General features: G+C 40.2%; 1 protein-coding gene across 1 annotated transcript in view; it reads right to left on the bottom strand.

Annotated features, from left to right (window-relative positions):
• LIMCH1 (LIM and calponin homology domains 1) overlaps positions 1–27,244 on the bottom strand; it is a 166,090-nt gene that overhangs the window by 82,175 nt on the left and 56,671 nt on the right. Inside the window, exons 2-3 of the mRNA XM_042812322.1 lie at positions 22,568–22,638; positions 10,415–10,484 (exon numbers count right to left, since the gene is read on the bottom strand). The gene's annotated coding sequence lies outside the window, so the exon portion shown is untranslated. The remainder of the gene's footprint in view (positions 1–10,414; positions 10,485–22,567; positions 22,639–27,244) is intronic.

Here is a 27,244-nt window from a genome sequence, read left to right as displayed (position 1 = left end):
TACATCAACAGTTGGGAGTTTTATTAGGTTGTGCAACTGACCTATGCAGACAGTTTTCTGGCACTATTTTCACAACTTGTACTCTATCACCTCAGTTATCCAGATCTTCTTGTTATCCCAGCAAGGGTCACATTCCTGGCACGTATTAATTACGCTGAAAATTACCCTGGATTACTTGAAACCTCAAATAGCTGATCCTATTCACCATCCTCCCTTTTAAATAACAGAGGATATATTGTATAGTGGTGGTAATACTTTGTATAGCTGTAACTCCAGAAAGTAATACATGAACACCTCTTACCCAGCAGATCTGCTGGCTTTGCTCTGGGAACCTGGACCCAGCTGGGAACAGTGCTACCCACCAACATTGCTGAGGGCAGGAGGGGACAGGAGGCAGGAAGGACAGACAGGTCAACAACAAAAACCACAAAGCAGCATTCCTGATCCATGCATTACTGACCAAGGAGACAGAGCTGCTTCACAGTTCTGCAGCTGACGAAATGACCTTGAGTCCCTCCTCTAGTCAGCCAAGAGCTAGCTGCTGCCTGCACGGTACATGTACATCCCACAGACACCTAAGCTCTCATCTATATGACTCATGGTCTCCATCTCCTCGTGTGTGTCACGTACCTGGCAGGCAGGCCTCCATCAGGCAGCTTCCAGGACCCTCTAGAACTACATCACTGGAGCTTGAATGTGAAGATGAGGACAAGAGGCCAACCAGCATTGCACATGGTCAGCCAGTACCCGAAGGTCTTAAAGGTGTTGCTAGGTAAGAGTTGCAAAGTTGGGATTGGTTTTGGAAAAAAACAGCAAGCCTCCTTCCAACTGAACTAAAAACAGTATCCAAAGGACAACAGCAGTGAGGCATCATTTGCTCAGAGAAGGCATTAGAAACATCCAGGGACAGCTGGAAACACCAGTGGGATTTGCTGGCTGCAGAAACCAGCCACACAACACGCACCCAGTTCAGTTATATAAGGCAAGGTGTGGGCAAAGTACCCTCAGTTCCATCAATCTATGGCCTGAAGTTTGTTGCCTCCGACAGGTGCAAGGGTGAGGTTCACATCTGGCACTCAGGCCAGCGAGGAGCCCAGCACACTGATACCATATATCAAGTCTGCTAACATCTCTCTAGCTGCCACAGTAAAAGGAGAGGCAGCAAAGCCCACATCACAGCTGAAAAAAGGAGGAGAGCTGGGGGCAGCATGCTAAGAATTGGCTGTACAGGGAAACACAAGTTTAATTCTAAATTCTGCATAGGAACTAGAGCAATTCATAGAGAAACACCAAGGTGAAGAAGCAGCATACAGAACAGACTGAAAAAAGTTAAGCTGAACTCAGCAGATGCATGCATGCACACATTTAGCAAGTTCAATTCCATCCCTCATTTTGAAGTCTGAAAAGAGACCTTCTTTTCACACATTTCACAGTAATAAATCAGGGCACAGTACTGCCCCCAAACAGAAACAGACATTCACATCTCAGTAACAGTATTTCGTGCATGAAGATTAGGAGGCAGCAGCAAACAAAAGTGGTAACAGAGCCAGGACTTTAGCAGGACACCACTCCAAACAGAAGAGGATTGCCTCTGTATTGCAGTATTAATTACCTAGACCATTACTTATACTGCTTGTCCAAAAATGAATGCGTAACTCTTGGAGATAAAGCGTGGGGCAGATTTCCACACAGTAGTACAAGGCTACACAGCTTTCAAATGGTTAACACCTAATGGCTTTGATGTGCCTCAGTGAGATAGCTCAGCCTACCACTGCAATTTTTTTGCACAAGCAATTAACTAAGCTGCTTCCTTCGCAGCATTAATTTTAACAGCTTTGCAATTGTATCATTATACCTCTGGACATTAAGAGGAAGTACATTACAATTGGAGAATACCGCTCCAAGCAGGAAGCAAGTGGCTTCAATCCAGGGGCACTGAGGAATGCAAAAGGCAAGGAGACTTCAGTGTCAGCCTCTATGAACTCTTGACTACAGCACCAGACTTCAGAATTGCACTGGGCTCTGCACATGGAGCTTTAAGGCACCTGGGCAATATTCCACTAGCTGGTCTTTCTGCTTGTTTGTTTGAAGCCAGGAAAACAACTGCAGTGTGATCTTTGGAGGGAGACACGTCCCATCATCTGCCTTCAGCACGTATGCTCCTGCTGGCGACATGCACAGCATCTGACAGCAATCTGCTCACACCACCAGAAAAGGTTTTCTGCATAGAAACAGTACAGACAGTTGCTAGCGGATGGAAAGTGCAACAGAATTCACGTTGGCAAGTTGATCCACAGCCAAAAAGGAGATTAGAGGCAGCATTCTTTCTCCTCCATCCTCCATGTGAGGGCTGGGGTCCCAACAGACCGTTGCTAATTTGCCCTGGCTCTCTTGTCCCAGGAGGATTTGGGAATAGAGAACTTGAGCCCCCTGTCCCACCAGCAGTTTGCAGATCTGCCAGCAGCAAGGAAACCTCTGTCCCTGCTCACCTGGAGGGGTTGATCTGGTTGGAATTATTTGGAAAACGCCCTCCTTTACCTATCCCAAAAGCCACTGCTATCAGCTATCAAAATTCCTTGGGATATGTATTTGATCACATGGCAGGCAGCACGATATCACAGATACTGAGGGGTAGCAGTAAATACAGCAAATATTTTCATTTTGATCAACTCTATTTGCACTACAGTTAGCTCTTACTCTGACAAATAAATATCAGGGTCTAGCTGCTCCCCAGTGCTGAGGCTGCATGTCACTGAAAAAGACAGTTGAGGATAAGACTGTATTTATAGCACAGACCTACAGGCTCCAATCTGTGAGAGGCTTTCCAGAATTAGGAAGCAAGAATACTAACTACAGTTTTAACCACAAACAACCTTTAAACTGGAGATTTCAGTCTGAGACTTTCCTAGGTCCCTATGGCCTTAGATTCTGACCAATAACTTCAGGATTGCATCTAAGTTTAAACTCTTTAGCAACAGCCTTGCAACTGCTTTAAGCTCATGGAAGTTCATCTGGTTGCCAGAAGGGACAGCATCTCCTGGCATTAGGTGAAACTATCATTCTTCTGGTACTTAAAGATACTAGAAATTTGTTCTTTAAAAATTTGTCATTTTTAAAACAGTCACTTGACTAAAGCCAGCAAACCAATGCAGTACAAATCATGGCTGAATTTGCAGAAGGAGCTGAATCTCAAGATTAATGCAGTAGTCAATCTGCACTTTCCACAGATGCAAATGAGCTACTGGTGGAAACCAGCTGCCTCCCCCCCATGCCTCCCCCCACGTTGCCCTCCAACACAAACCAACGCAAAGACTCTGTCATTTATGGTAGAGGTTAGTTTAGTGCCATAAGGGCAAGTTCACATTTCAGCTACCTAGCATTAGTTTTTCAGCAGCCACAGTATTCTTGTTTTTGCTATTTTCAAGTGTTATGCTTGGAATCCTTCACTTTTTTAAACATACTGTGTCCAAAAAAAACCAAAACAAAACAAAGAGTGTAAACAATCATTAGTCAAAGCCTTTATTTGTATAGCTTATGAACATCTCTGTGAAGTCACCTGACAGCCCCAAACAGGTAGATCCTTTGGTTTCAAATGAACTCTCTTTTCTGAGGTGTGGGAGTTAGCTAACCCCTCACAGAGCAAGAAAACCATCAATGTGAAACATTAGAAAAATTCAGAAAGGAACTGCTCTCACTGCAGCCATCCTCTCAGGTCTGTACACACAAAAAGCTCTCCTTCCTTCTGAATTGCATGCCAACATTTTAAATTATTTGTGAATGTGAATAATGTGAATAAAGTTAATTGTTAATATCTTTTATATCAATTATCAATTAAAGCCAAACTTGAAAACAGAAGTTGGGAGAGCAGTCTAAAAACAGGCTGTGGATGACACAGGAATGCCTGTGGTATTTTTGTAAGTGTTATTTATTATTTGTATTAACATACTGTCTAGGAGTCCTGGCTGCAGAGCAGGACTCATGGGGTGAGGTGTTAGACAAAAACAGACCAGCAGATGATCCTTCCCACAAAGAGCTTACACATATTATTAGCACTTGGCCAAAGCAAGTCGTGACATTCCCTGTGGCAGTGCTTAACAGGCTCAGGACAGAGGTTAAGCTGTCTGTTAAGCTGCACCTTTGAATCCCAACCCATCTAGTTTTGGAACAGGTTTTGACCACACAACTATGTTTGCACCTGCCTATGGCTGTGGTGCACAGCATGTGCCCTACAAACCTCCACACACTGGCTTGTGCCACCCTAACCAACAAAGAAACCATGTGAGGTGCTCGGGGTGCTGTATTACAGACTGCAGCTTTTAATAGGGGACAGTGGAAGAAAGCATGGCAGAAACAGGCAATCTTGTTGGAGTTGCAAGTAGGGATCGCAGCCAACAGGCAGCTTAGCTTACCCAGTGCACTGTAACATGGCTGCCAAAGAAGCATCTACAGGAGGGGACTTCAGGATGGCAGAGAGGCTGGTCTGTGAGTCCAGTACACAGAGCACAGAAAAACTTGAATAATCTCCTTTTCAAAACCAGCAAAGCAAGGCACCCCTCACTCCAGGTTCTACCTCCAGCCATCCAGTCTAGCTGGTAGTTAGGGCCAGAAGGGTCCCTCAGGCCAGCTCATCAGACAGAGTGGCACAACAAACACAGAAAACTGCTAGGACCTGGGGTTTACAGTTATATTCAGCTTAATCACAAACAGATAAATAAGATGGGATAATTCACCTCTCCTTCTTTGCTTAGTTGGTTTCTGATGGCTCACCTCTTATTATTTTAGCCTCTCTTACATCTGTACTCTTGAAATCATTAAAGTCCAAACTTGGAAGTCATCAACAAAATCTCAATCCAAGCGCAGCAGTGGATCAAATGGATGATTAGTTTTCTAGCATCAAAAGTAAGTGAGTTTCTGAACCGAATACAACAGCACAGCAAATAAAATCGTTTCAACCCATAAAATGTGAAACAAGATGCCAACATTATGCTCTGCATTTGACTCACAACTTTTTATCTAAATGGAAGAAAACAATGTTTTCTGGACAGCATTTGCATGGTTAATTGGAAGCAATACGAGCTTTCAATTAAGTCTAAAACCAGCAGTTGAATTTCAGTTTAAAGTTTTTGTTTTTATTGGTTTGTGTCTTCCCAGAGCTGCCAAGTCTGAATTGATAGGTGTTTTCATCTTTTTCTATGACTTAACTGTACCGTCACCACAGATGGATTGTTCTACACAGATCCAGTTTAACAAACAGTTTGGTTAAGAAACACCTGCTAGTTTACTTTGTATTCTTCATAAAACTTAGAAATCACTATGTCATACAGCTAAATTCATTAAACAAGAACTTCGTAAGGTAAAATCTGCCCAGCTCAGATGACACCAAATCAAGTAGGTGGAAAAACAAATGAAAAGTTGATTCAAAGGAGAAGTGTAGAAAACTTGGGGGAGGGGAGGAATAAGCCTACAAAGACATTACTGATGCAAACTTTTTTTCTTCCTTTCCCAAGGACATTATTGATGTAGTGTCGTTTTACACTATGTTATATGATGAGCCAAAGCACACAGTGCTGTTCCAAACCACTGGCCAGACCCTAAGTATTGTTCTAGTCAAACACTCAGACACCAGAACTGATGGCGGGCACAGGAGGTGAACAGAAGCTAACTACTACAAAGAGATCCAAAAAAAGCTATAGCAGGATGGTTTGCACAGAGCTTTGTTATGATGCTTGATGCTTTGCTCTTCATCAATGTTCACAAAAATGCTTTTGGGATATGAGTGCCAAGAACTTACTGTTTTTAGGCAGTTGGGAAATTTTGCTTCTGTTTACTTCTCATGTACCACAACTTACACAGCAGGACTTCTGTATTTTACGACTGTACTAGCAAATGAATTTGTCCAGCAGATAACAAAAGTACAAAACAAGAAAACAGAAATTATCATGTATTACAAATTTAGATATTACAATGGAAGTTGTCTTTTCCCAGGAGGTGCTATAAGGAGAATGAGAAATTAAGAAAATTGTCTTCTTTTTCTTCCCTTAAGGAAACAAACACCACCACTGAAGTACAAGTTGGGAAGATTAATAAAAAATAACAGACATCAGTTAGAAGTTCATGTATTTCGCTATCTTCTAAAATCATTTTTGACAACATTATGGTATATCTGTCTCTTGTAATTGTATTTTCAGGTTCATATCTGCATGAAGAAAAATAACCTTATTTTCTGAACATAATTCAAAGTACAAATTCCTGAAAGCTAATACAATTCTCAAATACTGTTGAGACACCAAATGACATCGATTTATGCAACAGGACAGCATAAAAGCAAATCACCAGCACCATCATACAGACAACTATTCTTAATAAGGTTCATAGCAAGTTTCCCAGAGAATATTTTGCCAAAAGAAACTTCCTAGGAAAATAATCACTGGGGAAAAAAAAAAAAAAAAAAATCTTGTTTTCAAAGGAAGCTTTTTCTAAACAGTAAGTTAGAGTTCCGTTCACCTTTGTGCAATAACTATTCAAGCAGGTGATTTTCACAGGGCTGGATTTTTTTTTTTTTTTTTTTTTTTTTTCCATTGCTAAATCATACAAATATTGCAAGGATGAAGCCCATACGCAAGCTGAAAACCGGATACCACAGTAAACAGATTTTTATTCAGTAGTGATGAAACATGAGCCAAGATACAAGCTGAAGTTCAGCCCTTTAACTTTGTCTTGGCTACTTCCTTCTATTATATGTGAGACTCTTTCACACAGTCTCTGAAGTGTCTCAGCTCCTGTGGGGATTGGTCAAGGAACTGAAGTAATGCTATAAACTCTTCTAAACCCTATCAAGCAAAAGATAAGGCAGAAACATTTTCTTTTCTCACAGAGTGATATTATTCAGGGACAGGAAGCAAGAAGTAGGATTTTTTTTTAAGCAAAAGGATAGCTAGCTAACATATAGTTAGCATTAGAGAGCAGTGCTTACCTAATTACCTAAAATGCTGCAAATGCATTATTTTCATAGACTATACAATTCCACAGTTGTACAACATTGCTGTCGGAAGGAACCTTAAAAATAAGTTGTGTCCACTATGGATGTCCTACCAAGTGAATGAAACCAACTGCAACTGGCTTGGTAAAAATCACTTTCAACGTAATCACATTCATTGTACTCTAATAAACCGTCACTGTGACCAAAATACTTTTCCAGCAATTAAATACATGAAACGATACTTCTGGAAAGCTGACAGCCTTAAAAATAGATGTTAAGTATCACTTTCTAGCATGAGAAAATTTATTCTGGTAACGTGGCTCTTTCAGCAAAGCCTGTTATTCCTACACGTGTTTAATATGTGTTTTGGATGTTTTGTGAATTTCTTTTTTGGTGGGAGCATTAGCATTCTGGATTAATGGATAATGAGCAAGAATAAGAAAGCATTTCATCAAATTTATTGCTCACAGTAAGTCTGAATGCTAAGCCATTGGTTCTATCTTTTATTTCATTAAGGCAATGCATCATCTCTATTGTGATAACAGAACCAGTCGGCGCTTCTGGAGATCAAAGCGAATTACAAACAGGCCTGCCAAGCTGAGCATATGTAATTTTATATGTAATGTTGCATACAATCCACATCCTGACTCAGACTTGCAACCAGACAAAGATAATCTTTGTCTATTTATATAGCCTGCACTTACTACAGAGGTGTGCAAATCCTTGGGTCCTCGCTCTAACGCTACAACACTATGAACCAATAAATTTTGCTAACATGATTGCTGTTCTGGTATACAAAAGGTCTGCAAAATAAGCCATTCCTTCTAAAACCACATGAGGAAATCACTGGTAAGATTTTCAGAGTAACTATGGATTCATATAGCTTTAAACACCAGGAAAAGTTTGAACAATTTAAGCTGTCAACAGTAGACCAGTTGCACATAAGAACTCACGGTAGCATTATAAGAAATCACTCAAACACTAAATATGGGCAATTTTTTTTTCAGCTGACAATATTCCCAGACGAATGCTTCAGCATATTACAACACATGCCTAGAGTTTACTCTCTTTTCCTTCAATATCGTGTACATCTTCATTTGTCCTTACAATAACAAAGGAGAAAAATAGTCTAGGGCTTGGAGAACTGAACTAGACTTGAGTAGACATTTTGCAGAGCAACATTATATATGACTGCTTATGCCTCTGGAGCTTAATGATGAAATAAAAATAACAGTGTGTAATTTACAATTACTCTTAAGCTTTAACTGCAGTTCTCTCAAAACAAAAATCTACCTATTGCCTCCACTACTATATACTTACTCTATACTGCTATATACTATATCAGCTATTGGGATGAAATTAAAATAGAATGATTAAGTTAGACTTTTAAGGCAGAAGGATAGAAATTTAAAAGCACACACTTTACTCAAAGCAAATAAAATAGCTATGTTCATAGGGCATTTCTGTGAGCACTGGAGTAAACCACACATACTGAGGTGAAATAACTGGAACAGTTAATGTATACCATGTCAAGCCAACCGAAGCTAAGATAATAAAGAAAATTCATCAATAAATAATGTTCCTCATATGCAGCCAACTAAGAGCTATAACTGTTTCTAGAAAGTAATGTCAATATTTTTTTTCAAGCATACGGACACGGTACAGGTGAGAGAAAAGAATACACAATATGCTCAAACACAGTAGTGATATCTATACTTTAAAACATTATGCCATAAATACATTTCAACAGAGTAGAACACTCAATCATTTAAAATTTGCACACGATCATTTAAGCAGCCACTTACCCCCCACTAAGTAAAAATGGCAAAAGTGTCAGCAGGTAGAGGGCAAGACATGTTTAAAAGCAACCCCCATTTGGAAGGCTATCCGTGTTTGGAAGAGAACACATCGCAGGTAAAAACATGCATTAGGAAAATAAGTAACATTCAAAAAGCCAGAGGCACAAGTAAACTTCTCTAATAGCCTGTTTTATTAGAGGAAAACTACTAGGGAAAACATTTAGAATTTAGAACTACTTTTCTAGAAAAAATATTCAGAAAAATAATTAGTGAAGCTAGAGGATGCGGGTACGAAGGTCAAAAAGAAAAGTCACCTTCCAACATAAAATTAATCTGCTGTATCATTAACAGCCTGAAAATCACTACTTTCCTGCTGCTTTGAAGACATACATCTTACACTAGACTTATCTCGAGAAATGAGAAGAATGCAACACAATCACTTTTTCTGTGACCTCCCTCATACAACCAACTTACCTTGGGGATTTTAATCATGAACAAGGAAAAAAAAGCAATGTAATTCAATATCGTGCTCCTGGAACAGTTGTAACAAAAATGGAGTCTTGTATAAAAGGGAGCAAAAGAAAAGAGAATTGCTCTAATGGTATCTTTTGCAGCAACTTATCCCAAATACACCTTTCAATAGGGATGGAATATGAAAAAGAACCAGATGGATTTTAGAGACAAAAGAAAAGCACACCAGGAAACATCATGCAGTATTCATGCAGAAACGTGCCTGTCAAGCTACAGGTTGAGGGACCCAGCTTTAAAGGTTCTGAAACTTTTTAGTGCTGTTCAGAAAGGATCTCAAATATCAACAAATAATATGTTCTAAATCTTAGACAACCAAGTTAAAACATCAGTAGAGTTGAAACAGAAAGGATCTATGTATGCAAAGGTATCATTAGTCTAAAATGAGGATGGTCACCCTCCACATGTCCAAGAGGATCTTTCATTCCCAGCCACATCTCCAGGCAAAAATACAAATAAAAAATAAATTAAAAAAATAAATACAGCCATATTTCTAACACTAATCCTACTCAACCCAGCGTCTGTTCCTACCCCACATTCTTTCCTAGCAGCGGGCACAGGATCTTGCCACTCTGAGACAACCTCCTGAGCACCAGAACCAGCTGGAGTGAAGTGCCTTAAGGGGCAGATTCAGAACCCTTACAGGCTGTAAGCACCTTCTCTGCAGCCCTCTGCTTTCTCTTACAAATTATGGGCAACTTTTGTTCTGTCTTTCAAGTCAACGTGAAATGGTTCCCTAGATAGCCCTACAATGAATGCTACCTGCAGACAGTGGCATTCTGAAGAAAAGGCAGATGAGACAAAATATACAAATATATCTGCCTTTCTTTCCAAAAAGCTATCTTTTTGTGATTACCATTAGAAAAACATGCAAGTGAGAGAGCATGTAACCAAGATAATTTTACTCTAAAAACACAACCTCCCTCCTGAGTACTTTCCACGTCTGGAAGAAAAAGACAGGAAGGTCTTCACAGTACTGCACTGTTAGATTTCAGTAAGGCAGGAGTCTGAATTACAGAAATAATTGCTACCTAAATCACACAGTCATGAAATCAAAGTGCAAAAAAAAAACAGCAGGAAAAGATTTTTCTCCATTTGATATACTCACCAAACCTGCAATGGGGGTTGGTAGTCTATTGATCTTTTTGACCAATCCTGGCTTTATAGCATTCAGCAACCTGTTATGAGAAAGGAGTATTTATGAGTGCTAAATCACAAAACCCAAATTATCAAATACTTGTTCCCAGCATATAAACATTTCAGTATGGCTGGAAGAGATTCTTCCCATTGTCTTCTCCTGCAAATGCACAAACATATCTGAAGTTCCATCACTGAAATGAAGGAAAGCTAGAAAGAAAAATGCCCTCAGTACCCCAAGGAAGAATAGCCTGACAGTTTCCACACCGCAGGGTGAGGCATTTTCATCATAAACTCCTCTTGTTACAAACCGTGTTTCCCTGCCACTCTTCTCCCAAATGAAAATCTCATGCTTTTTATCCAAAGGATGAAAATTCCATCCCGACCACCGAGAAGAAAATCATCAGATCAAGATAATCACTTCAAATTCAAGATCTTGAAAGAGATCAACATCAAGGACTATGTTTAAAACTCTACAAATCAGAGTACCCACAATGAAACAGAAGAAATCTCCCAGTGTGCTGACAATGGTTCAGGAACCATTCAGGAACCATCTTCTCCAGCAGCCTATTATAACCATGAGTGGCAAAGAACACAACGTAAATGGCATTCAGATGAGCTGAGGTGGGGGAGCAATTTTTAAAAAAAAATTTTATTTTTTAAATCTTTTTGCAGTTAGAAACTGTAACTCAACTTCATAAAAACTGCTGTACTACTCCCGACTTTTGCTTATGATAAAATCTAGAATTCTCACATCCTAGAAAACAAATGATGAAAGAATATACTTCATATCAAAAACCCAACACTTTTTTTTTTTTTTTTTTTTTTTTTTTTACCCCTAAGTACATAGAATAGCATAGAAGTAATAATACATTTCTTTTCCTATGATTGTAATTTTATTGCAGAGAGGACAAACAAAAATTACTTTGTTTTCCCCAAATGCACAAACTTATTTTTCAGACTTGCAAAGCAGCAGTCCTATAAACCAATATTTTTCATTCAGCTGCTGCAACAAGCAATGTAAGATTTCTTTTTCTTCACGACACTTTCTGAATACTCTACTTCTGTTGAGACTTCAATCTACAGTGCCTATTCTGTCCCAAGGAAAAAATTATATATTAACAAAAGTATCCAATTTTCTTTATTACTGATATGTGAATATACCAGGCACAATAACACATACTGCAAGAGCACATCAAATGCCATAAACAATAGAAAGTAAAATAAAGAGGTCTTAATGGAAACCCCAAAGCCAAAGCTTGTTCCCAGTAAACTTTCAGACTGGTGTGTACAGGGTTCTCTGTGAGATATGGGGGAGGAGTAAGACAAGAGGAAGGAAAAGAGTAGGGAATAAACAACACTTTAGATCACCATTCGGAGTCTGAAGTGGGAGGAAATGGGCCAGGGCAGGATGGAAAAGCCTGAGGAAGAAAGGTCTCTATTATTAAAATGTTTACCTCCTGTTGGAAACATCTCTAAATGGTCTGGCACTAAAACCTCCAGGACTGGCCCACTGCAGAATGTGCCAAAGGCAGATTTCTTCCAGAGCAGTCTGGCTGCTTCTAAATTATTGCCTCATCTAGAGCAACAGTCCCGATGCCAAAGTACTGAGTGTCGCCAGCTTGCCCAGCCACCAGCCTGGCTGAGAAGCTGAGCTGTTTACACAGTGTCACAGTGTCAGCCTTCAGTCCCATAGATGTTATCTGCTCATTTCTCCAAGAGAGCTACCAAACATACCACTTCCTGCACAAGCCAACACACACAAACTAATTTTTTTCTGTGCTCTTTGGACTCATATAGAGCATCTGTCTTGATACGTGAAATTCTATCAACTCCAGCAGGTTTCTGTGAAAATACAGAGCCAACAAAATACCCATCGATGCTGCACTGCAGACTTGGCCTAAGCAATGACCCAGGGGTAAATCTTGCTGTTGGGAAAATGCTTTCTGATCCAGACCTTCCTACAGCAGCCCCTTTCCAGCCCTGCCATAGCAGCAGCTCCAGGCTTTGTGATGCTCCCAGTCCTATCCCTAGGTGCATTCAGAGGTGAAGACATGACCCCCAGGGAACAAATTCATGGAAGAGTGAATTTTTGTTGCCTAACCCTTCCTACAACCCCACTACATTGGCTCTATTTGCAAGACCTCTACAGCTACGGCTCTTGGCCTTGTCACTCTCCCAGCCATAGCCCTGACCACAACAGCGTGAGCTGATTTGCTTATAAATATTTGCCATTTGCAGTACTTTCCCTTCCACTCAAATAAGATGTCATAAAAAATCCACCAGAACCACTTAGAAACCTTGGCAAATGCTACCTGGCAAAGCACTGTTCTAGCTAATGGACTGCAGGCATCCGGAATGAGATGACATGACTGTAACCAGAAGCAGGTATTTTTTCTGCACTTAACTGCACAGCAAGGCTAGATGATTGCACTGCAGGCATCTACAGATAGAGGAACAATTCCAGCATCTGTTGTCCAGCCATATGGGTCATCTGAAAATCTTATGAGATAACATCCTTCCTTAACCCCCAAAAGAAACAAAACAACTTCAGAGTCTTCTGTCAGAACAGATGTTGTAGGAACAAGGTAGAATCCATCAGTTTCCACATCCGGTGTATCACATACACAGTATTCTATGCTTTATTTTCACAAGTTTACCTCTATTACACAAGTTAACCCTACCATTTTCAGGCCACAGGGCAGGAAATCAACATAACCCCAAGTGCTAAGACCCTATCTTGCAGTCAGGTTAGACAAGTTAGTTCCATCACTTTTGCAAGCATGTGACCAAAACTGAGACTAAAAAGTGTGTCGTCTATTTTTCACAATATGAAAGCCTCCTCTAACTTTTTTTTTTCTTTCCAATGACTTGGCCACTCACTTGTTCTTGCAGCAGGAAAACACTTGAAAGCACCAGCTGAACAAAAATTGATGACACACATACAACCCTCTGCCTCAGACATCTGGTTAGAATGTCCAGATCAGCAATGGTGATCAGTTTATTGAAGTCACCAAGGTCCCTGCTGGCAGGGTTAGAGAGAAGTTTTGAGACAGAAACCAAATCGTACTCAGACTCTGAATGACCACCTGTTTCTCTGAGAACCTCCTAGCTCTTACTTACCCTGTCTCCCACTTTCTCCTTCAAGGAAGCAGTCCTTTTCCTTGTGCAGTAAAAATTATCAAAGTTCAGGTATTTTCATCCCTGTGAGGGTATCAAAGGCAGACATGCAGTTCGCTCTTAACGTAAATGTCAACCCTCCTGTTCTTCCTCGAAGATAAAGAAAGGTCCACAAGATCCAAGCTCAAGTTTTCTCAAGCACACATCTATTAGTTCAGGTTTTTGTATAGTTGAGTTCTTCAAACAAAGAAAACCCACAAGCAGATTTTCATCATTCATTGTCTCTAAAGACACAACAAAATCTTTACATCACCACATACTACATTCTGCTATGTAGAAATTGGTAAACTACTGTTTAAATTGTCAGAGTTGAAGCATAGAAGTTGGATTTTTATTTTTTGTTAATGTATTGGTACTATATTCATATATTTCATATTCCTGAAACCAGGAATCTAGAAAACCAGATGCAAGTGGGAAAAGTCCAGCTATGTTGTCTTGAGAAAAGAAAAAAAAAAAGCAGAAAAAAAAAAAAAAAAAAAGGTTATTTTTAAGTCTTCCGTGACTTTTCCTTTTTCCCTTCCCCTCCAGTAAGACACTGCTAACTTAAGGTCTGATATGAAATTGTGAGGGAATAGACACTATGAAACAGTGCCCTTCAGTGCTGTTCTCAAAAGGAGATCATAGGTACCTTCCCTAAGTTTGACCTTTTTTTGGTTGCTGGGGTTTAATGACCCACGACCATATTGGAGATGACTGCCAAAACAAGGTTATGGAGGACTTCAAAAAAACTTGCAACAGGCAACTTGCTTCACAAAGTAAACGTTTTGGAGTCTTAACTACTACTGTTGCTAAAAGCTATTGATATGAAGAGCACTTTTCCTTCTGAGGGAATTCTGGTTTCTGATATATCCTGTACTTCTCTGACATAACCAAAAGGAACAAATGATGAGGAAATCTCAAGGAACATTTTAAAGTAAAAGAAGAAAAAACATAGCAAAATGAAAATACATGAGGCAGAATAGTTCTTGAAAAGAATTCAAATATAATATGATGGAAAAAAAAATAAAATCCCACCAAACCCCCCCAAAACAGCAATCCAACACAGGGTAAAACCAAAGCTCTACAGGTTCCCTTTGTAAAACAGCAGTCCCTGCATGCACACACCTGACTCATTACCAAGGTCCTTCAAACTCTCAGCTAGGATTTCTGTCCAGCTTTTCTGGCATTTATGCACTTGTCCTGAGACAAGTCAGCCCTGTTTTTCACTTCTCTCCTTAAAGTTCTCTTTCCACTTTCAACACAACATTTACACATCCATCCCATCCACCCCTTCCCTCAACCAGGCACTGACTTAGATCCTTTAGTGGTCAGCTCTTACGTGCAGCTTGCTAAGACTGCACAGGAACAGCCTTACCTTATGAAAATGTCAGGGCACAGAGGCGATGGAAAGTTGATCCTCTCCCACTCTTATAGGGAGAAGGTAGGTCACTTCCTTCCCCTTGTGAAAAACAGCTCTGGTACGTATGTGGAGAATCAATTGCTCTATTTGGTACCGTCCCCAAGGCTTGAAATTCCAGGAGATAAGGTATCTCTGCAGTAGGACAGACAGGCTGAAATCAGTACTAGCCGCTGTGTGACTAACCTATGAGACCTTCCTCGGGTTGTTTATCACTGGTTAAGAATTTGAAAGGCTTCTGCCAGGAAAAGAAGGCGTTTCAGGCAACAGCTGATAAAAGATCTAAAAAGATCTGAAAAGCACCAAGACAACTGCACATGAAATTCTTGCAAGAAAGCGTCAGTTAAGAAAATATTCAAAGGATGGCTGCCAAATCCAGCCTCCAAGAAGACTTAGCTTCTAAGAGGAAAAATTTCGGAGAATAAGCTTCAGAAATGGAAAAATGAAAGGTTGAAATGATGTGTGGTTCACAGATGAATCCAGGCTGGATGGGTATGTATCCAACAGAGTTCTTAGCTCAAACTGCAGATCATATTCCTAAAAAGAAAAGCTGACTAATGACCTACACTTAAAGCAAAAAGGTATTTCATATTTGAGAGTTCAGGAAATCCTATCCACTAAATCCTATCCACAGTAAACTTTCAAGGAGACAATTCTCTATTTAAAATTAAGTTTTACAAATGTATATTTTAACAAACAGCTTTTCAGCTCTTGACAATTACTAGTCCAGACAGTTTTAGTATCTACAGATTTTAAGCCTGTGCTATAAGTGGCGCCTCCAACATGCCCAAAATAGTTGAAAAGATGAAGAAAACACACTGTTGATCTTAAATATGAACAAAACACATTGATACAGTGCAGACAACAAAAAAGTCACAAGATTTTGTTGCAAAGGAAGCAGCAAAGAAGTTTCAAAATACAGAGTTGTTCTTGAGGTCACAAAAATATTTTGGGGAAAACATTCTTGAGTGATTGCTAATGATGTCCCTGTTATTATTTATTTAGCGTCAGATGAACAAGGTGCTTTTTTAACATGCAAGACAGAACTGCCTTTGTCATATAAGGGCCTCACAGTCCAGTCTGATAAGTGAAAAGAGAATAAATAACTACGAAACCAGTAGGACTAAGAAAAGTCAAGCCAAATACAGCATAACACAGGCTATACTCTGCCAACTAGAAATAGGAATAAAACAGAGGTCTTGCAAAGCAGCTCAAGAAGGCAACAGGGAAGATTGTGCCTTTAAAAGGACTATTTATACAGAACCTACCACCACAATGAATGACACGTAGAACATCTCATGTACCTACACATTTACAACTCTCAATTTTACAAGATAGCAATAAGAATGGATAATTTCTCAAAGCATTTATTCAAAACAAGCTTTTAAGCATACACTCTTGGAAAGCTGAAACCTCTCACAGGATTACCTTGCTTTGCACTTCAGCAAAACTCAGTTTGAATGGATCAGTGTTCCAGAGCCTTCTGCTCTGTCAATCACAAACTTGCACTGGAAAAACCCCACTATTTAGTCTGCTGAGATGCATTTTTTTTTTTTTTCAACATAATTACAAAGACAGGCCATTTTAATAGCACTCGAGTATCTCATGCACACAGTATCTCTCCTTCTCATGCACACAGTATCTCTCCTTCTCATGCACACAGTATCTCTCCTTCTCATGCACACAGCTAAACATTATGGTTTCCATCACCCTTAACCCCTCAAACTAAGCTATACTAATAAGTAGCTCATCATCTTAATGTTGCAGTAAAATTTACAGATAAAAAACCTCGAGTCCATATAAAACTGCTTCAGATGTCCTCACATGAACCAAAATCTCAATGCTTAATGAGCCTTGGGGCCCGTCTCTCTAAATTGGAGCCATGCCAAATCCATGATGCTGATTATGCTTTGGCTTTACAATACGCAGCCTGAAAACTGCAGGAGAACACCAATCCCTTCTTACCTTAAGGCATGGGTCACATTCAAAATTTCAAGTACGCCTGTGAAACTCAAATACCTTCTTGGCTTCCAGGAATAGCAAATTCAAACAAAATTTAATTAAACATACGTATCTGCACTGTACACTGTACAGCTGAGCGCTGAATTGATGTCGGGCTCTTACCAGTGGCAGATAAGTAAAACAACATACCAAAACCTTGCAATCTACAAAAGTAACTGCATACTTATTTTCCCCAGGTCTCCATAAGTGGTAATTTTAAATAAAAGACATTAGCTTGCAAGAAGAGTCCGATTTTTCAAGAGCCAAAACGAAATGCCATACTTTCAACTAAAGCTGCTCTGAAATAAGGTTCCACACCTAACACCACATTGACTCAGAAACAAAGTTTTTCTATTCCATAGCGTTATACTTGCACTGATCTGGCACGTATCCAGCTCTTAGTGAAAACAGCATTCATGCCAGCCCAAAGCTTGGTCAGATGCATGATAGCCATGATGCAAGCCTTAAGAAAGTCTGCTCTCCGAGAATAAACAGCTCATTCATCACCAGAGACATAAAGAACACAAGCCAAGGAGATTTCTTATTTATAGAAGAAAATTATTCTCATGACAGAGTAAATGGTAAATTCCATTAAGTAAATCTTAATCACAATCACTTTCAGCTCATGCACATTTATAATCACACTTCACTTTTTTCTTTAATTTCAAATAATCTATGTATATTACTAACTTCTTTCTCTCTCTCTCTTTTTTTTTTCCCCTCAAATTTAAAAGTACAAAAAAGATTGCAGGCTTTTTTTTAAGAGCATGCACAATTGAAAGTAAGGGCCCTTCCTGGACTTCTGCTTGCACAAGAAAAAGGATAAAATTTTTCCCTCCATCACTGTTTGTTACCAATTTTACCAAGACTAAGAGCAATAAACTATCTCTATATTTGCTCTTTCACAAAAGAGAGAAGAGGTTACAGAGTCACAGTGCTAACTAAAAACAATAAACATTGTTTCTGCACATTTTACTAAGCTACATAACACTACGTACTAATCTACAAAATAAATGCCTTGGAAAAAAAAAAAAAAAGAAAAAAAAAAAGAAAAAAAAAAAGAAAAAACTGTGGGAAAATGCTCATAAAATGGTATCCAGAATTGCACATACAAGTGGCACCTATGTTTGATCATGTATGTTTATTACTCCTTCACTTTTATGCATTAATGCTTTTCAAGGTATAAAGTTAAATATGTGTTAGCACTTTCACATTTGAGAAAAATCAAAGACTTACTACGGCTGCATTTACTGCTATAAATTGATTTGTACACGGACAAAGCAGACACGCAGATAATCTGTTCTACATATAGAATCTACGTTAATACCTCTTAGCATGACACTGCTTAACTTAACTGCAAAGACAAATCACTGGTGCAGATATATGAATCTGGATTTGCTTTGAGTTTAAGGCCCTTTGTCTAAAGTCCACATCCCAACTGTTGCTACTCATTAGAACTTCACCTTTTGGTCCTACTCCTGACATTAGAATCTCATTAACACTGATATAAACTTACACTGTGGCTGGACTCCTCATATGGCTTGATTCCAGAGAAAGCTTGAGAGAAAATATGATGTTAATTGCTTATCAATAAATGCTTCCTGTTATATTTCTCTACTTACTAGGAACTTTCACCCTTTGCTAGTCATATTAAGGCAAATAAATAACTTGGATTTTTCAAACCTCATATCCTCTTTAACTGCTGAATGTGAAAGGAGAAAACTTGCAGCAGAAGGACAGGACAAGGAGAGATACTAAAATATCAGTACAACAGGTGAAGGAAGATAGTATATACTTTTTCTGTTGCAGTTAACTTTCATTCTGATGCCTAAACATGCAGCATAGCAACTACTCAGCCCTAAATAACAAACTAATTTACTCTTGAGGTAATTCTAGCTTCTTATGATACCTGGGTCAAACTGTAACATCAAAACTATGTAACAGTAACAAAATAGGATAAACCAACCAACTAAAAGAAAAAGAATGTGTGCCTGAGCAGAAATCGGGATTTCAAGGGGTATTTGCTGCTGTTGATGTTGTATTCCTCCATCAGACTGTTTCCTGTCATGTCCCCACCATGGAACATTTACCTATGCATGCAGAGTGCAGCCAGGAAGCTCCTCAGTCTTTGCATGTAACATTTTAATACATAAAGAAAGAACAGTTTGAATTGCATCTTCTATCTGTGTTGATGCCCCTTGCTGAAGTCACCATCTGCACTGATGTCAGACAGCTTTGCTACAAAGCCATGAAATAAATCATTTCAGAGAAACAGAAGTGGTAGTCATTGGCTTCTGAGCACAGCTGGGTGAGCAATCAGAGCTGGTACTGTCAGGGAAACTGTACAAGTGGGCTTTCAAATCCAGAAAGAAGGAAGAACTTGTGTTATTCACATCTGTCAGCGTGTAACTTTATGGCATCCTGCATTGTTAAATATGCTCTTGAACTGAGTGCAACAAGCTTTAAAAGTATCATAATGAAGCCAGATCTAGATGCCAGCAACCATGCAAACACTATCAGGGAATCAGGCACAAGAGTCTTCAGGTGCCTGTGGCTAACTTGAGTGTGATGCTTCCCATTAATTAGAATGCCAGAGCACAATGCCCTCCCGAAAGCCCATGCTGATGGCGAGGCACAGTTATATTAGTTTTCATGTACTGAAATACGTGCATGGTTGCTAGATCATAGAATCATAGGATCGCTCAGGTTGGAAAAGACTTTAAAGATCATCAAGTCCAACCACGACCTAACCACACTACCCCAACTTTAACAACCCTCTGCTAAATCATGTCCCTGAGCACCACATCCAAATGGTTTTTAAACACATCCAGGGATGCTGATTCAACCACCTCCCTGGGGAGCCTATTCCAGCGCTTAACAATCCTTTCTGTAAAGAAGTTTTTCCTGATATCCAACCTAAACCTCCCCTGGCACAACTTGAGGCCATTTCCTCTCGTCCTGTCACCTGTCATCAGTGAGAAGATACCAACCCTGCTCTCGCTGTAATCACCTTTCACGTATTTGAAGAGAGCAACAAGGTCTCCTCTCAGCCTCCTTATCCCCAGACTAAACAGCCCCAGTTCCTTCAGATGTGAATGAGTGATTTATAACCAGCATAACGATGTCTGCCAGACTTTGCAGTAGATTGCTACAGTAGTACCTCAAGCACTGACATCTCGGTAGTGTGCTAATTGCCAGAACCACAGCTGGGAGAGATTTATTAGTCTAGGGTTTGTCAGCACAGAAGGGAAATGCCACAAACAGCTTGTGAATGCCACTACAGGTTTTGAAATATCCCTTTAAGGAGCACACAAAAGAGGGAAAGATTTCTGTTATTGCTCTGCTGAAACAGGAACCTGCACTGAACAAGTGTAGGCCACAGACTTTGCAACCAACTGGAGCTAGGCCTGGCATTACTGCACATAAGGCTCCAGCAACCTGCTGCAGACAGACAAAGATGTCCCCTAGGTCATTTTGCACATGGCTAGTCCAACTGTTATCAGACTGGACTCTGCCATGGAGCCAATCTCTCCTCCCCTCCATTTTTATGTACAAAAAGCTTGCCCGGAGCAGGATTTGGGAGAGTCCTGGCAAATTGACAGATTCCACCTGTTGACATTAGTTCCCAGCCTTCTTGCTGCTGGGTTCCCTCAGGACCCAGGCTCACTTTCAGGTCTCATCTTGAAACACAATAATAAACAAGAACATTGAAAAAAAACACATGAAAGTTAGCACTACTCCAAGCTCAGACAAGCATCACCCATAAACATCCAGCAGAGCTGTCAGCCAATGGCATTACCAATTAGTGCCATTCCACGGGGGTAAGCTGAGACAAGTTTAGCTTCTTCCTACAACTTCTGAGTAACAAATCAGATAAACTGGGCTAAAGGTAATGACTTCTTATATCTTCAGAAACCTGCAACACCTAGAATTCCTTTCTTGCCTTCAGCAGCTTCTCAGAGACGTTGAGATACAATTTTCATTTACTTGTTGAGGTCAGCTGAGACAAACGAGGTTAAGGGAGATACTGCCTGTGGTAACTTTACTAGCAATGCTTCACAGAGCAAGAGATACAAAAATTAGAGGCCAAAGTTTGTTCTTTTCAAAAATGCATTAAGAGTTCTCAGTGTTATATTTCCAAGTTTCTGAGTTCATACAGTGAACTTAAAAGCAGCAAGGAGTATGTTTTTATTGCTGGCCTCAAACTGTTCATCATTAGCAAGGCCAAAGCGGAAGCTATCTTGGTAATGCTTTGTAGCCTAGTAGAATTTTATCTACTAACCACTTACAGGGCATTGTGAGGTGACTTCTGTTGAACACTGGAGAGTGAGACCTTGTATAAGAGGCAGCCCTTCCATACAGAGAGGTGGACACAATGCTGCTCCTGAGTTTACACATTTGATCAACAATAACAACTACTTCCCTACTCTCAAAGCCATTCATTCCTCAGCAAAGACACGCAACTACAATTAAACAAGATCAGTTCCCTTATGCTCTTTCACTCTTTAGCTGCTGAAGTTGAAGATTACTTACACCTGTGAGATATACAGCAGTACTTGCATAAGTAAGCTTCAAAGCTGTCGTAAGCTACCTACAGTTGACTTACAGAATATTAGCTCAACCATACTACTGAAAACAAACTCCATGTTCTTGCTCCTTTTGTAGTATAGAAAAAACAGTTGCTGAAGCGCTTTGGCTAAGTGTCTCAAGAGATCTCTTTCATAAATTTCAATATCCACTCAGTTCTTCTGCACAAGTTTAATCCTTTTGGTGTGCAAAGACAGCTTTTACCCACTTCATTGACAAATCTGCCTTCCCAGGGAAAGAAAATAGTGCATACATATGATTCAGGTCAGTTAATTCTCCGAAACTCCTGACATCCTGTATGGGATTTTCAAAGATCTAGGGGCATAGAGCACACTTCCAAATTTCTCTTTAAAGTCACTAGCTTTGGCATCTGAGGTCACATGTTTTTGGAAGACTGCTGAAAAACTTGCTGTTAAAACCACAGAGAGAAATATGAAGAAGCCAACTTGCATCGCCTGTCCAAAAATTACAAAACACATCATTCCAACACACCTTTAGGTAAAATTCAGAGGATGTATAAACTTTCCAGAAACTATAAAAGCTGCTGAGTATTGATGGTGCTCAGATGGTTAACTCTTGACAGTGCTTGAACCTGGCATTGGTCCAAAACACTTCACCGGAGCGGAGAAATCTGCAGGCACGTGTGGAACACCGTTAGCCAATCTGCGGTTAACTTCTTAAAATGAAACCAAAAAGAAAACATCATTTTCACTTTACATAACTCTACTAAGGAGCTGGGGTGGAGTGAGGGAAGCACTCTGTAAAACTTGTTTTCTTTAAGCCACATCTTGATTCTCACTGTAACAAGATAGTGTTGGCACTGAAAGGATGCTGCAGTGAAATAACCAGCATGCACAACGTCAAAACTTGCAAAAGGAAACCAGCAATCAGACATACTAGCTAAAGTTCATTTCATCTATAGTCAAGAATGTGTTCAAGACTCAAAACTGTGTTACTTACTCACACAGAAGAATGCCGTTTTCTAATCCAGAACGAAAGTCCTTCTCACCAAAACTTCTGCCAGTCACTTGCTGCAAAAACACAGAGGGAAACAAGAGTGGCATACATTAAAAGGTGTTCTTTTCAAGAGCAACTCATAGCACACAGATAAAGCAACTGCTGCAAAGGAAGCAGCTGAACCTGATAGGCATTGCCAAAGGGCCACATCGTGTATATCAACCAGGTTCCTCCTCCTTCCTATTCCACTGAGCTGCTTAACACAGAGTGAAGTATCCACTCTGGCTAATGCAATTACAGATTATAATAGAGCTGTTGCTTTGATGTTAAAAAAAAAAAAAAAAAGCAAAAAAGCCCAAAGATGACACCAAAACCTTCAGAACATTTTAAAAATTTTATTCTAAAGCACTATGAATTTCAGAACTAATGTTTTTAGACAAACTAGACAAACTATGTATTTGTGCTGCTTTTCTGCACCACGTTAAAAAATTTGCATTGGACTTGAACTTCAGGTCTTTAATCTGTCACCTCTATGGAATAAGCAAATCCAACCAGAAACGCTGTTGTAGCCCTTCAGACACTCTCCGCAGTACTCCTTGTCATATGAAATATTTCACATCACAAATTGTGAGGGTGAATATAAACTCAGCGGAAGCTGAAGTTTAGGCACCTACTCATCCCTGTCAGGGATGCTTATACCAGGGGGTATGTTCTGCGTAATAAACTCTTAAGCTAGCCTCTGCTGCTTAGAGGCAGGCCATCAAGGAAACACCCAGTAACCCTCACGTTGCCTGAAGGTGCAGATGCTACAAGCATGATAGAACTCCTGTGTATGACTCACTGCCATGTTGACAATGGCTTGACACTCAGTCTCAAACCATTCACCACCTATGAGATGTTCAGGTAAAGGTAGAGAAAGCACACTATTGCTACCAACAAATATGTAAAAATAGTTGCCATGCTAGGAACAAAAGAAACAAGAAGGCCTGCCTTGTTTTCAATTGTTCTCCAAGAGGTCTTCTCCTCCAGCCTCCTTTTCATCCAGTCAAAACATTTACCGGATGCTCACTGAGTTCTCATGGACTCCATCCAATCTTTCAACAAGACCCGTGCTCCTGGCATTGCTTTCGCCACAGAAAACAGCGGCTCAGGGATACATCTGCCTGACATACCAGCTTTCTCCTTGCTGTTCCATTCAGATACAAGACCCTTCCCTCCCAGTTTCCTGTCATAAAGACAGCAATTTATAAAAGCTGACAAGTTTGGCACTTTCCCACGGGATTAGCGGCTGCACTAGCTTCACAAATGCTGGTTGTGACTACACACAGTCTTAGACAGAGGACAACACTTTTTTTTTTTTAATTGAAGTGCAAATATGAAGCCTCAAGCTTAATCCTCCACTTACTTATAAACATATTCTTTTTTCAGTATGAAAGAATTTCTCCCACAAACTGATAATTTACAAACTCAAATTCTTTCACACTCTTAAGTCAGCAATCATGCTTTATTCAAATATGTGAAGTAGAACAAGGCACTGGATTGCCCTCATATTTCAGCAGAAACCAGACAATTTGCCAGTCGGAAATCACCTAAACTATCTCTAGTCCTAGAGTTTCATCTCTAATCTTGATCTGCTGGGACAGAGGGAAATTGTAACAACATAATCATTAACATTTGGGATGAACCAGAGACTGAGCACATCAAAACCGATACTTATTTCATGCATAGAATAAAGTACAGAATATGAGAGAATAGGAAGAACTCTTTCAACAAAACTTATTTCATAGGGGAAGACCTCTGTGAAGGGAAAAAAAAAGAGATAGTAGTCACTGTATTTCACTGCTCAACATAAAGCAACATCAAAAATTCCAGCTGCAGAACTCAATCTTTGTGTGTGTTTGTTGAACATCCAGATCCACCAGGGAGCAGTACCAAAACTGTTAATACAGTTAAGTAAGAATCAACCTGCCAACAGCTATCCCATGAGTATTGCTGTCATTACTGCTGATGTAGGAGGGTTTAGTATTATGTTATCTGGCTGCATGAATAAAATCACGAAATGCAAATACACAGCTGGAACAACAACTCTAGTGAGAGGCACAACAAGAACTGACAGCAGGTGAAGAAAGATGGGAAGGTCTAGAAACAGTGCAAGCCTGTTTAAAAAGGAACTGGATGTAAATGAGGCATCAAGAGGCTTATGCCTGTTCTAGATGCCCCAGCTGCAGAGGGGAAACATTAATCAGCTACAAGTCTCCTGACTCAGCTAGTTAACATGCATGAAAAGCTCAACAGATAAAGGCTAAAAACTCAAGGTGAGTGTGAAGATGACATCGTAAATATCAAATATAAACCCAAAAAGTGACTGAAAGGAACAAGACAGCTGTATTCATTTTTTTCAGAGGAAATTAGAGTTCCATTTCCTGGCATGTGCACACACACACATACATGCATGCATATACATGGAAAACATGTGTTTCCACGATATTACAAAACTGCTGCATGCTTCGCAGGCCTATGTTAATACTGTGAATATGATCTCAGCACCGTTCTGTTCCCACCAGATTATCCTCTTACAGTGACTGCTGTAAGCAGCACTCATATTTGTGCTGCTGCTGCTCAGCTTTTTTGCCAAGCTTTACTGGACAGAAGAAAGCTGTACATCTGCAGCCATGTCCAGAAAAATGAATAATGGAGTAACAGACTTCTAGGCCACCAGCTTTCACACTACAGAGAACTGATGTTCAGAACTGAACCATGTCACAGGTATGGACAAACACACTTTGGCAGCCCCAGGGAAAGCAAGATCCAGTGATGAGTTCCTTACTCACTGCTGCAATGTCAGCACATTGTAATTCTCTGCAGTGCAGGAGCCCAAAAGTTACAAGCGTCTTAAAAGGAAAAAGCTGTACCTTGAGAACCAGTCCTAAAGAAAAGCCTGACACTTTAATAAGTTCTGTAAGGCTGATAGGAAGAGCTGTCTTTCCATATCATACTGTAATGCAAAAATAGAGAACAGAAGTGAAACAATATATTTATTACTGTGCTTCATTTATGTGAGGAGGAATTCTTTTTTTCCATCATCTGGATAATATTTTCCTCTCTAAAAAGCTGCAAGCATCTTCAAACAGAGCCATTATTCCACTGCCGGATGTGTTTCTCAGATTCACTACCATTTAGCAACACAGAAAAGCAAACCTAAAATGAATTTCAAAAGTTATTACAAAAGGAATATTAGGACACTAAACCACAGCAGGCTGACCCTCTATCACAAGCTTAGGCAACAATTTTAATATGCATTTATACACAGTAATGCTTCTTATATACAGCACTGTTGCTGATTAACTCCTTTGTTCTTTGCAGTTACGCATGCCACTAAATCTATGTCATCTCTCGTGGCTGTCATCCAGCCACTAACCAGTGCCATATTACACAACTCTATTTTCACCAAGCTTCAGTTCACATTGTTTTCCTTCCTTGCACTTTTTATTGCTGCTAGTGCTCCATAAGATGGAGCCTGCAAAGCCTCTGGTATCAAAACAGCTTAAGGGCACGAAAAAGAAAGGCATCAAATTAGCAGATGATGTCCTCAGGTGAAATGTATGTCAGCCAACAAGATACCAGTAGATGAATAAACACTAGGTCTTCACGGACAACACTTTGAAAATAGCTATCTTGATTTTCTATGTGCATGCCTGAAAACAGCACATAAAGCAGTGAACAAAAATACAGACACAGCAGTGAGAGGTATTTGTTACTCATTACTTTTGAGAGTTTGTGAAACATGAGGTGAATGGGATGAGGTTCAACAAGGCCAAGTGGCGGGTCCTGCACTTTGGGCACAACAACCCCATGCAGCGTTATAGGTTTGGGGATGAGTGGCTGGATGACTGTGAAGAAGAGAAGAACCTGGGGGTGTTGGCTGATGCTCAGCTGAACATGAGTCGACAGTGTGCTCAGGTGGCCAAGAGGGCCAACGGCATCCTGGCCTGCATTAGAAATAGTGTGGCCAGCAGGAGCAGGGAGGTGATCATCCCCCTCTACTCAGCACTGGTGAGGCCGCACCTCGAGTATTGTGTTCAGGTTTGGGCTCCTCACTACAGGAAAGACATTGAGGTCCTGGAGCGTGTCCAGAGAAGGGCAACAAAACTGGTGAGGGGTCTGGAGCACAAGTCTTATGAGGAGCGGCTGAGGGAGCTGGGATTGTTCAGTCTGGAGAAGAGGAGGCTCAGGGGGGACCTCACTGCAATCTACAACCTCCTGAAGGGAGGTTGTGGTGAAGAGGGATTTGGCCTCTTCTCCCAGGCAACGAGCAGGACACGGGGCAATGGCCGCAAGTTGTATCAGAGGAGGTTTAGGTTGGACATAAGGAAGAACTGTTTCTCTCACACAGTGGTCAGGCACTGGAATGGCTGCCCAGGGAGGTGGTGGAGTCGCCATCCCTGGCAGTGTTCAAGAGGCATCTGGATGACGTGCTGCGTGGTATGGTTTAGTGCTTGTGGTGGCAATGGTGATGAGGAGACGGTTGGACTAGATGATCTTATAGGTTGTTTCCAACCTTGTGATTCTATGATTCTATGACAGCAAAGAACAGATTTTCAAGATACTTGGTGGGCTGTTCATTTCTTTTTATAAGTGCACTGCATTTCCATTTTGTACAATCTTTTTATTCCTCTCATA

The sequence above is a fragment of the Centrocercus urophasianus genome, unplaced genomic scaffold, assembly GCF_019232065.1.
Source record: "Centrocercus urophasianus isolate 14NV4802_14NV808 unplaced genomic scaffold, USGS_Curo_1.0 seq_13, whole genome shotgun sequence".
Classification (NCBI taxonomy): domain Eukaryota; kingdom Metazoa; phylum Chordata; class Aves; order Galliformes; family Phasianidae; genus Centrocercus; species Centrocercus urophasianus.
The sequence above is the reverse complement of the archived record's forward strand: the minus strand, read 5'-3'. Positions and strand labels throughout refer to the sequence as shown.